The following is an 11,252-nucleotide window of genomic DNA, read 5'->3' on the forward strand; positions in this document are numbered from 1 at the left end:
CATCGCCCCATGGATGCGGTAATCAGTTCTAGTCATACCCTTGGCCTTTTTGGATAATGCTCTTGCCAACCTATAGAAATACTTCAGGAAACTTCGGGAAGGAAGTCCTTCGTGAAAACCAGCTCTGTCCTTGCTGAGGCAATCCACTAAATTTTTCAATAACTTCCTCTGTGACAGGGATTTCTATCCCTCTGACCAAAGAGTTGTCTTCATTCAAATTGAGTGCAAATTCCACTACAATTCCCTCGTCGAATCCCTAGAACCTGTTAAAATAAACGTCCCAACCCGCATTAACAAAAATATTCCACACCTCTCTATTGTTACAGGCCAAGGTAGTATCCTCTGGATCGTGACACACAGGCAACCCACCCATTGCTATAGAAACAGTAACAACACTTGGACATAGTCAGCTGTTGGGGAAGAGAGTAACAACAACCAAATTATAGTGATGGGTAATGACATGGTGGGATGCGGGATAAAAAGCGGTGAAAGAGGCCGGTAATCTTTTGAAAAACGCAAAGAATTATGGAGAATCACAGTAAGTATGATGAAATAATTAAGATAATTAATTCGTATGAATTGGAAAAAACTGATTGATTATTGAATGTACATAATTCAAATTCCAATGCGTCAAACTAATTATTACAGAATCATGGAATTTATGGGTGTACTGTTTGCACTAGATTTAATAATGATATATGATATGTAATTATCATGGTTTTAAATACATTGTCATTAACTTATGATGGGACCCCCCCCAACTTAAATGTAGTTGTCCATGGCACGCATATGTCTCATCGATGGAATATTTTACTTGATTCCATAAGAGTCAATAGAGACATACCTGGCAACCTACCTCATGGTGGAGTAATGGCAGAGTAACCGGTGGAGTAACAGCAACGATGGAGTAACAACATCAACTACTACTTGGAAAAAAATATTGTCAGCTCTTCCTCATCATATTTTGATCATTATTCCTACAAAATACAAACAAGTAAGTAGTAAAAGAATATTATTATTATTATTTTATTTTTTAAGAAGAAAAAATGGAGGAAGCATTCTTTGCACCAACAACCATAAAACCAGATTTATCATAGACATATTTGATGAAGGGATCCTTAGAAGTTGGACAGTGGTATAATTTTAGACGGTGTCCATTCACTAAGAAGTAAGCACGAGTATCATCTATTGTAACCAATCTTACTATTCCATTTTCAAACACAATGTCCACTTCATAGGGTCCCATCCAGCGAGTGCAAAGCTTTCCTTTAAAATATTTAAAATGAGAGTCATAGAGTAGTGCCATATCTCGTTTATGAAACACCTTATTCTTAATAAATTTTTTGTGCCATTTCATTCTCTATTGTTGAATAGCAGTATTTTTCTAGACAACCACTGAACGGATTTCATCTAACTCATTTAGTTGTTTGAGTCAATGTTTTTGGCCCTCCGAAAAGTCTAATCCTACTTCTAAAGCTGTTATGAGTGTGCTGATCTCAAATTCTATCAGAAACAAGGGGGATTTCCCATAGACTAACTCAAATGGTGAAAACCCAGCTGTATTCCACCATGTTGTCCTATATGCCTAGAGAGATTCCGGAAGTTTTTGGGACCAATCTTGATGAGGGCTTGCTACAATCTTTTTCAAGATATTTTCCAATACCTTCTTTGTACTTTTTATGTGTCCATTTGCCTGGGGATGGTATGGAGTTGTCACCCAGTGTTTGACTCCATATTTATGCATAAACCTTGCTATCATGTGGGATGTGAACTGTGCCCCTCCATCTGCAACAATCTCTCTTCGGGTACTGTATCGAGAAAAAATCTCTTCAAAAATGAAATTTGAAACCACTTGCTCCATTGCTTTCACAACAGCTATGGCTTCCACCCACTTAGTCACATAATCAGTACAGAACAAAATGTGAACCTTTTGATGAGAAAGTGGGTTAAAAGCTCCAACGAAGTCAATTTCCCACTTCTCAAAAGGCTTAAGGACTACTTGGGACTGCAATGGCATTTCATCCGATTTTCCAGGTTGCCCCATGCGTTGACAACTGTCACATCTTCGTACATAATCTCGAACATCCCGAAAGATAGAAGGCCAATAATATCCCATTTGCAACACCCTGTGGCCCGTTCGTTGATTTGCAAAATGTACTCCACAAGGGCCATCATGGGCATCCTTCAATATCTCATAAATGTCATCCTCAGATACATAGCGTCGAATCTATTGATCAACCCTTGTGTGAAAAAGGTATCCTACCATCCATGAATATCGAGTACTATGATGAATAATTTTCCATTGTTACTTGTATGACAGGTGACGAGGTACTTTTCCTGTAGCAAGATAGTTAGCAATATCAACATACCACTTAGTGTTACTAGAAATTGCAAAAAGATGCTCATCTGGAAAACTATCTTCTATGGGTGTACTTTCAGCATTATTATCTAGTCCAGACAGAAAATCAGCAACCAGATTATCCTTTCCTAGTTTATCTACTATGGTGATGTCAAACTCTTGAAGTAACAACATCCATCTTGTAATACGACCAAGAGTAATGGGTTTATTCATCAGATACCTGATTGTTGCGTGATCAATGTGTACAAAGGTAGGATACTTGATAATATAATGCCGAAACTTGTTGATGGCATAGATGGTAGCAAGGAATTTTTTTTCAGTCACTTTGTAGTTCAACTCAGCAGGAGCCAAGTTCTTACTAGGATAGTAAACTGCATATGCCACCTTGTCTACTTGTTGTCCCAAAACTACCGCAACTATTGTCTGAGAGGCATCAACATGGATATGAACTGGTAATGTCTATTTTGACCCTTGAAGGATCAGAGTTCTACAGACAAGTTCCTTGATCTTCACAAAGGCTACATCATAGTCATCTGTCCACATAAAATCTGCATCTTTTTTCAGCAATTGAAAAAGTGGATGTGTTATCTTAACAAAATTTTCTATAAAGCACCTGTAATAACTAGCACAACCAATAAAGCTACGTACCTGTGTGGGTGTTTTGGGTATTGGAAAGTGTAATATTACCTTTAGCTTAGCTGGATCCATCCGAATTCCAGTAGTTAGAAGCTAATGTCCCAAGACTATTCCTTCCTCCATCATCATGTCGCACTTTACTGTACTCAAAGAGACATGCGTCCATTTACATCTTTCAAGAACTTTTTCTAGATGTGCCAACCCTTCTTTGAATGAATCCCCGTATGGAGTAAAATCGTCCATATAAATTTCAACACTGTCATCTACTAGATCAAAGAAAATCCCTAAAATTTCGCTTTGGAATGTTGCAGGAACATTACAGAGGCCAAATGGAAGGACTCGGTATGCAAAAGTTCCCCAAGGGAATGTGAAAGTGGATTTGCCTTGATCCTCAAGAGCTATCTGGATCTAGTTGTACCCACTAAATCCGTCCAAGAAGGAGAAGAACTTCTTCCCAACCAAAGTATCCAAGACTTGATCAATGAATGGTAAAGGGAAATGGTATTTTTGTGTTGCCTTATTTAATTATTTGTAATATACACATATCCACCAATTAACATTTTTCTTGGGAACAATCACCAATAAGGAAATCCATTGGTTGTCCAAAATGGGATAAATAAATCCTACATCCAGCAGCTTTTGGAGTTCTTCCTTGAAAATGCTTTTCAGAGCGGGGTTCATCCTCCTCTGGGGCTGTCTCAAAGGACGACAATACTCCTTGATGTATATATGATGGGTACATAGATTTGTAGGAATCCCCTTCATGTTTGTATAGTCCCAGGTGAAGGTTTCTTTGTGATTTCAGAGAACATCTAGAAGTTGTTTTGTCTGGGATTCTGACAAATTTGGGTTAATATTCAGGGTCTTTTCTAGTTCTACCTCCATAGGAATGTTGTCATGGGACACAGTTGTGGGTAGCTCTTCAAATACATCTATTGTTTCAATACTTTCTTGTGTTTCACAACTCAAAAGAGATTCTAGAATTCGTTGATTTGAATTTGAAACAGAACAATGGTCACTAATGAAGGTGGTAACTGTATCATCTTCTGTTTCTGTTTTTAGCTTAAGGGCTTGCCCAATAGTAAGGACTGGTCTTAATTCTTCATCCTCAAATTCATACTCTTCCTTTAGTAAAGGATTCTTGCGACCAGATGGCTTCACTAATGGGTTGGGTTCTACAAGAGGATATAACACAAGGTTTTTAGTAACCTGTCCATTTGAGATAACCATATTCCCAGAACGACACCCAATGTAGGCGTCTGCAGTTGCCAATCATGGTCTTCCTAGAATCAAGGGACATCCACCTGCTGGGGACTGTGTTTGCGGGACTAAGAAATCCATAGGGTAATGCCATGAATCAACTGGGATTGTAATGTCTTCTAACTTCGCTACCGGTTTGACTGTAGATCTATCTGCCAGTTCTAACACCATAGGTGTACGTTTCAGGTTTCGAAGACCCAATGTATTCATAGCTTCAACAGTGATGACATTTATAGCAGCACCCAAATCTACCAGCACATTTGGAATTTCCACCCCATTAATTTGCACAGTTGGAATTGGGTTCCCCGGGTCCCCATACTTCACAAGCATAGCCTTTCCCCTCATAAAATCTGATAACTTTCCCATCACATGAATGGTGAGTGGGTCCCTTGATTTCTTTCTAGGCTTTTTAGCACAATATTCCCTAAGAGTTTTTGCATATATAGGTACATCCCTCATAGCTTGTAACAGGGAAATCTTAACAAACATATTTTGTAACTCCCTTAACAGTTCAAACTTAGATTAAAGGATCTGTTTACTCAAGGCCAATCTTTCAGGATAGGGTGGATCAACTCGGTGTTCTTGAGTAATTAGCAGTTGAGGAGATGTCTGATTTTTACTAACTTGGTTCAATTTCTCTTCGACTATTTCTAGTTCTTTAACCTCACTGCCAACTTATTCAATAATAACAGGTGAGGGCTGAGCATCTACTACCCTCCTGGATCTCAAATTCATCTCATAAATTTCTGCGATAGAGATGATGTATGAAGGCAAGTTGAGGGTGTAAACTTGCTGAGCCCCTTTATTGTTAGGATTTGGATTGGGTTGGATAGGAAGTTTAGGGTGAAGAGTTAGATTACCAGGAGGTATATTAGAGGGTAGCTAAAGTCGATGTTGTAGCATTGACTGGGGAAACTGTCCAGGAGGAGAGTGTCCATGCCAGTTCAGGGCCCATTGAGAATTCAAACTAGATTGAGGAGCCTACTGTTGCCAAGGTGGAAACTGATATTGAGGCCACATAGGTGGATAGGGCATGGAATAAGGACCCATATGAAAACTATTAAAATACTGAGATGGATCCTGCAACATACCTTGATTTCCGGTTGGTGGTTGAGGTTGCCATGGTTTTTTGGATCCCATAAAATACAGTTGGTCTGTGTCTTTGGTTCTCCTTGAAAGATCGCTTTCAATCTTGGCAAGGAGGGGCATGAACTTGTTGCATGACTCAGCTCGTATATTGCGCATTCTTCCACGGAGTTCAATGGACATTCTTGATGTGGATGCTTCTTTCTGTATTTTGGGCAAAATATAGCCATAGAATTTTCCAATTCCATCTGTTCCTGTTTTACTTGCAGTGTGTCCATCTGTGCAGACAAGGTACTCAAGATATCATTCCTTATGTTATCCAATAGGTTTCCAATTTCTTCTTTCGTGGCACCTCCACCAGATACTTTTGTTGAATGAATTCCTTGTTTATTCCTTGAAGCTCCCCATGAGCACTGGATGCACAACTCACAGATGGTATCAAAGTCTTCTTTTGATATATATCCCTTTCCTATTATGTTTAACAGTTCCAGAGAATCTTCTCAAAAGGCCCAGAGAAGGATAATTTTCAAAATGTCCTTATCCAAGTTAGAATGACCTGATCTCTGTAGTGTGTACTTAAATAATTTCGCATAGTCCTCCATGTTCTTATCTTCTTTCTGCATGAACTTAAAAAGTTATTCCTTAATATCCCGAGATTTGCAGTAATCCTAATACTTCTCCAGAAAAAAGGTTTTCATACCATCCCATGTGGAGATAGCCTTTCCTCCTAGACCCATAAACCATCACAGGGTTGTCTCTTTTAATGTAGCAGGGAATATTTTCAGTTTCTGAGCATCGGTTATATAGCCATATCCCCGACACACAATATCAAATTCAAAAAGGAACGTGTCAAGGTCTTCAAAAGTTAGCCCATGAAGGCTTGGTAAATTTGTCAAAGGAATGGGCTTCGTTGGTGCACCAGTCCGAGGATCCTCAATTGGGAAGTCAATAGTAGAGGTTGTGGTGCCATGAATATCCTCCAATAATCACTGGGAATTTCAGTAGGCCCTGTAGGGAATGATGGAGGGGGTCTTGTCACGAAAGTTTGACTTTCTTTAACAAAACTTCCCTTATCTCGTGGTGATATCAATACCCTTACGGCTCCTTCCTCCCTGACATAATGGGTTGATCCCTCAGACCCCTTTTTTACAACTTATTCTTCACATGTTATCAGCAACAATACTCCTTCATCAGGTACAATGCTGCATACTTCTTCTGTTGCTGGAAGGTTTTGCTATATTGAATCAATAGGAGGTACTGTGGATAGCACTAGTTGTTCAATAGATTGTCCCTCTGATTTCATTCGAGTCCCTGCCATCCCAATAGCACAAGAAGATGCCTCAGATTCAACTTTTGCAATGATTTGTTGGATATAAGTGTTCCTTCCCAAATCCTGTCCTCCTTTCTTCGGGGCTTTTCCTCTATCCCTTTTATTCGAATATGTGTTCATGCAAGTTGGTAGGAGGGAAATGTCTAAACTAAATCACTACAATCAGGACCTGGAGTATGGTGTCAAAGGACCATTCCCTCCCTAGGACGAGAGGTAGGGGTTTTAACAAAAAGGAAAAGAAAATGACTAATAAAAGAAATTTAGGGTTGAAGACCTGGAGCAAGGTGTCAAAATACCCTTCCCTCCCCAGGACGAGAGATCCATCAAGAAAAGAACACACATAAAAGGAAATCTAAAGCTCATGACACGGAGAAGGGTGTCAAAAGACCATTCCCTCCCCAAGACTAGAGATCAGCTTTTAACAAGTTAGAAAAATTCAGAACAAATAACCAAAGCAAGTGACTCAGCCCAAAAATAGTAAAACTAACAGAAATCAAAATACTACGCTCAGGTCTTAGAGTAGGGTAGCACTTCCCTCCCTAAGATGGGAGATTGATCCTCTGGTCAGTACAGATCATGTCTTGCACCTTGTTAGCCTTCCCCGACAACGACGCCAAAATGTTGGAGTCCGAGTGTGAATAAACTATTCCACCCTTTTCCACATTAATTCATCAATTCGGGTGCATACAACTTTCAAGGTAATGTGCAAGGTATATTCAGGGGCAAGGTTACAATCTTACATCAACCAAGGATTTGTGGCTATGAAATCAAAGCATTGTTGTAACAATAATTAGAAATAAATTGCAGAACGTAAAAGAATTCACAATAATCAATAAAGATTTGTAACAAAATAAGGAATTAACACACAATAATGAAAACAACACACATGAAAGAAATACATAGCACCTGATCAGGAGAGTGGGCCCAACTCTATAATCAACACTGTGTTAACTCACGTCCAAGAAGAGAACAACAACTTGCTTGTATTTGATTAATATGTCAAGAGTTGTTACAATATATGTCTCTATGTGTCTAACCCTTCGCATAGGAATAAAACCCTTTTTATAGAAATACATTGGAATGACATATTCCCCAAAACCTGGCAACTAATGCGAAAAATATACAACAGTTCATAACAACACTAATTTCCGAGAAAGCGAGAATAGAAAAGATCCAAAATAGGCTTTGAAAGCAGCTATGAATTGGTTATCCTATTGCAGTGTTGCCGAACAGTTGTTGTGAAGGCGATACCTATTCACCGAAATCTGTGGAAATAACAAGGTTGAATAGTTCACATAGGAAAAATCTCGGAGACCTTACTTCATCAATTAAATATTCCAAGAGACTTAGAAAGAAGGGTTACCTCATAGAGTTATCACAATAAATGCGTATCATTTGGTGAAAAAAGGATGAAAGAATAGATGAAAATATGAGGAAAGGATAGGCAAATTTTGTGCCCAACACAACACCGAGTTGAATAGTCCACAGGAGTGCAATGGTCGTTATAACAAGTTTACAAGAATAAATATATTGAGTGTCCAGTGAAATAGTCCACATGGGCGAGACAACATTAATAACTGATACAACACATTTACAACAACATATGTACTAAAACAACTGAAATAGTTCAAGTATATTAGTACATGCTAAAGCAACATGCATTACAAGCGTCCAAAGAATAGTATTACAAACGAATACAATACATGTGTGGAAATGTGATGGCCTGTCAACGGGCTTTTGAATTAAGCGAAAATTCCAAGACACATTTGTACACCATACATCACTAACCCTGATAGCGGGGTGTTGGAGCCATTGCTTACTCCTCAAAGAAAAGATTGCAGACTCTCAAGGCCATGTTGGAGGATCCATGGTGAAAAGTCATTTTCATCTACAAATTAGGGGTATATATAACCAAGGGTGAAACTGACCCTTGTGACTGTTCGACTTTCCTCATGATTATTCGAATTACATGACTCTTTGACTTGCATGACTCTTTGACTTCATTCGTGGGTCTCTTGGACTTCCACATTAAATTACATTGGTTACACAGTTATGACCCAAAGTAGTGATGTTGTTGAGGCAACTCATGACTCAACTCGACATGACATTGTTGGTATGCACATGCTGGTTGTGTTGTTCATGTAGAGCTTCTGTGTTGCTGAGTCATGAGTGTGCCCATGGTGTACCATAGCTTCACCTATGCATGGCAATGTGCATGGAGTCTTCAATGGTCTTGGTGTTCGCTTGATGGTTCATGCATGTGCACGTGTCTCCTTCGCTTGGTACTTGGTATGATTTGTGTGTTCATCCAGCTGCAAGCAAGTCTTCTACCATGCTCTCCTTGTTCATCACGTTCGTCATCACACTATGTCTCATTGATTTTCCTACTTTTGCAATTGCTCATGATGAGATGACATCAAATCCAGAAATTCCCTAGTCTACCATGATGCATTTTCTTTAGTTTCCAGATGAAAGTGATTGGGAGAGAGGACAAGGCTTTGAAACAACACAGAGAACATGGCAGGCCAGGATGCAAGGCTCTAGGACACTATCGGTAAAAACTACGCAAAGGTCATTAAGAGGCTGGGTTGAGCAGTCTAGGACAATAGTGACATCTGTGGGATCTGGCTCAGCTGGGAGGTAGAACTGCACAATTTTTTTGGGGAAGGCAGTGCAAGTAGTAGGAGGCACTGTCAATGAAAACTATGCAGATTTCTTGAGGAGGCCGGGATCGGGTTGCAGGAGCTTGCTGGAAAAAAATACGTAGATCTGGGAGGAAGTCATGTAGGACATGTCGATACAATTTCCAGGTTGAGCAGGGTGTCGGGCAATAGGTGGACTATCCATGAAAACTACATAATTTTTAGGAGGAGTGGTTAGCAGGCTGGCAGGGGGACTGACTAACAAAACTGCGCAATTTCCAGAGACAGTGTAGTGACAGGAAATAGGTTCATGTCCCTCATGTTTGCGCAATCTCTTCAGGTAGTGCAAATAGGTAGGCAGGTAGATTCTATGCAATTTTTGGCAGGAGTGTAGCCCTGGGTCACTTTCCAAGTCAAATTCTCTATTTGACTAGTAGGAGGCTTGATGGATAGGCTTGTTGGAAGCACAGACTAAGATATATTCTTGGGAAACTTCTGCATTTTTCTGGGTGATAGTCAGCTAGGTTGATTCCAGGATCACAAGGTGCAGACTTCCTGGAGGCAACCTTAGGCTTTGTGCAATTCTGGGCAACAATGCTTGGTCACTAACGGGTGAGACAGCTCACTGGAGGTCCAGTTGATGGAGGGTGGTCTGGTTGACAGATCTTTGACAAAATGGTTAAGTGTGTGAGTGAGTAAACTTGTGTATACATGAGCTTGCAAACACACACTCAACATTACTCGAAAAAAAGACACCTCAAACCAACACGACAACATGTCTCAGTGCAACTGACTGCAAGACTGTCTAATGGTGAAAGCGATAAGTGTGACACATCGGATAGACCTTTGGATGATCGTGACGACACATGCATGACAGTACTTACAACATCGTGTGTGAGTGTGATATATGTTTGCATAGTGAACACAACTCATACACAAACCTTGAACATCACTAGAACAAGGTCGCAAGCATGACATAGCAATCAACACATTGAAGATGACAGTTGTTCAAAAAAATGAAAAGGAAGCAACACATGTAGAGGAAACACATGAAATCGCTTTTTTGTTTGCACACATGCATGTTACTGAAGAGATGATGATATGATAATGACAAGTAGTCTTGCAAATTCAACTAAGAGATGTACTTAGAAAGGTTTTCTTTACTTACCATACTTACCCTCAAGATGAACATGCATCTGACAGAGTTTTAATGCGGTTCTGACCTTTACCATCACTTAGTCTCTTGGTCCTTCTCCTCGACTCCTTGGGGTTGATATTTTCATGTCACCTTTTCCTGTAGTCATTGAGAGGTAGATTAGCGTAGCTTTAGTAGGCAGTGATTGTTGGCGAGATGAGGCCCTGGGAGGCCATCTACACTGTTTCTGCATGCAAGAATGAAAGGAAAACTTGGAAAACACTATGTAGTTTTGAGGCACAAGGCACTACTACAGGATGGGGGACCTAGGAGAAAACCTCTTCACAGTTTCTGAATGCAGGGAAGTTAGAATAGTCTGTGCATTTCTGGATAGAATTGTTGGTTGCCTAACTGCTCTGTGCATTACTGAAGAGCATAGTTGGTTGGGGTCTCTATGCACTGCGGGGTTTTAACATGCAAGGGAGGAAGCTTGATGGTTGCAGAAGCAAAGTGCATAGTTTCGGGAGGTTGGATGAGGCTAAGCTACTTGGGAAATTGGCTATGCGCGATATCAATGAAACATATGTAGACATTGATAAGTCTTGACTGTGATCGCACACCAATACTTAGTGATACAATCGTAGACCATCCAGAATGTATAAGCATACTCTACTTGATGCAACAACCTTCGTGACAAGAGTATGTGTGAAACATCTCTATGTGATGATAACCAATCATGCACAAATGCTTTCCCTTGAAGCAAAACAACATCCACTTTGTATGACAAACAACAACCCCTATGCC

The sequence above is a fragment of the Pinus tabuliformis genome, chromosome 6 (assembly GCF_031772625.1).
Source record: "Pinus tabuliformis cultivar Carrire ecotype Pingquan chromosome 6, CPIR1, whole genome shotgun sequence".
Lineage (NCBI taxonomy): Eukaryota > Viridiplantae > Streptophyta > Pinopsida > Pinales > Pinaceae > Pinus > Pinus tabuliformis.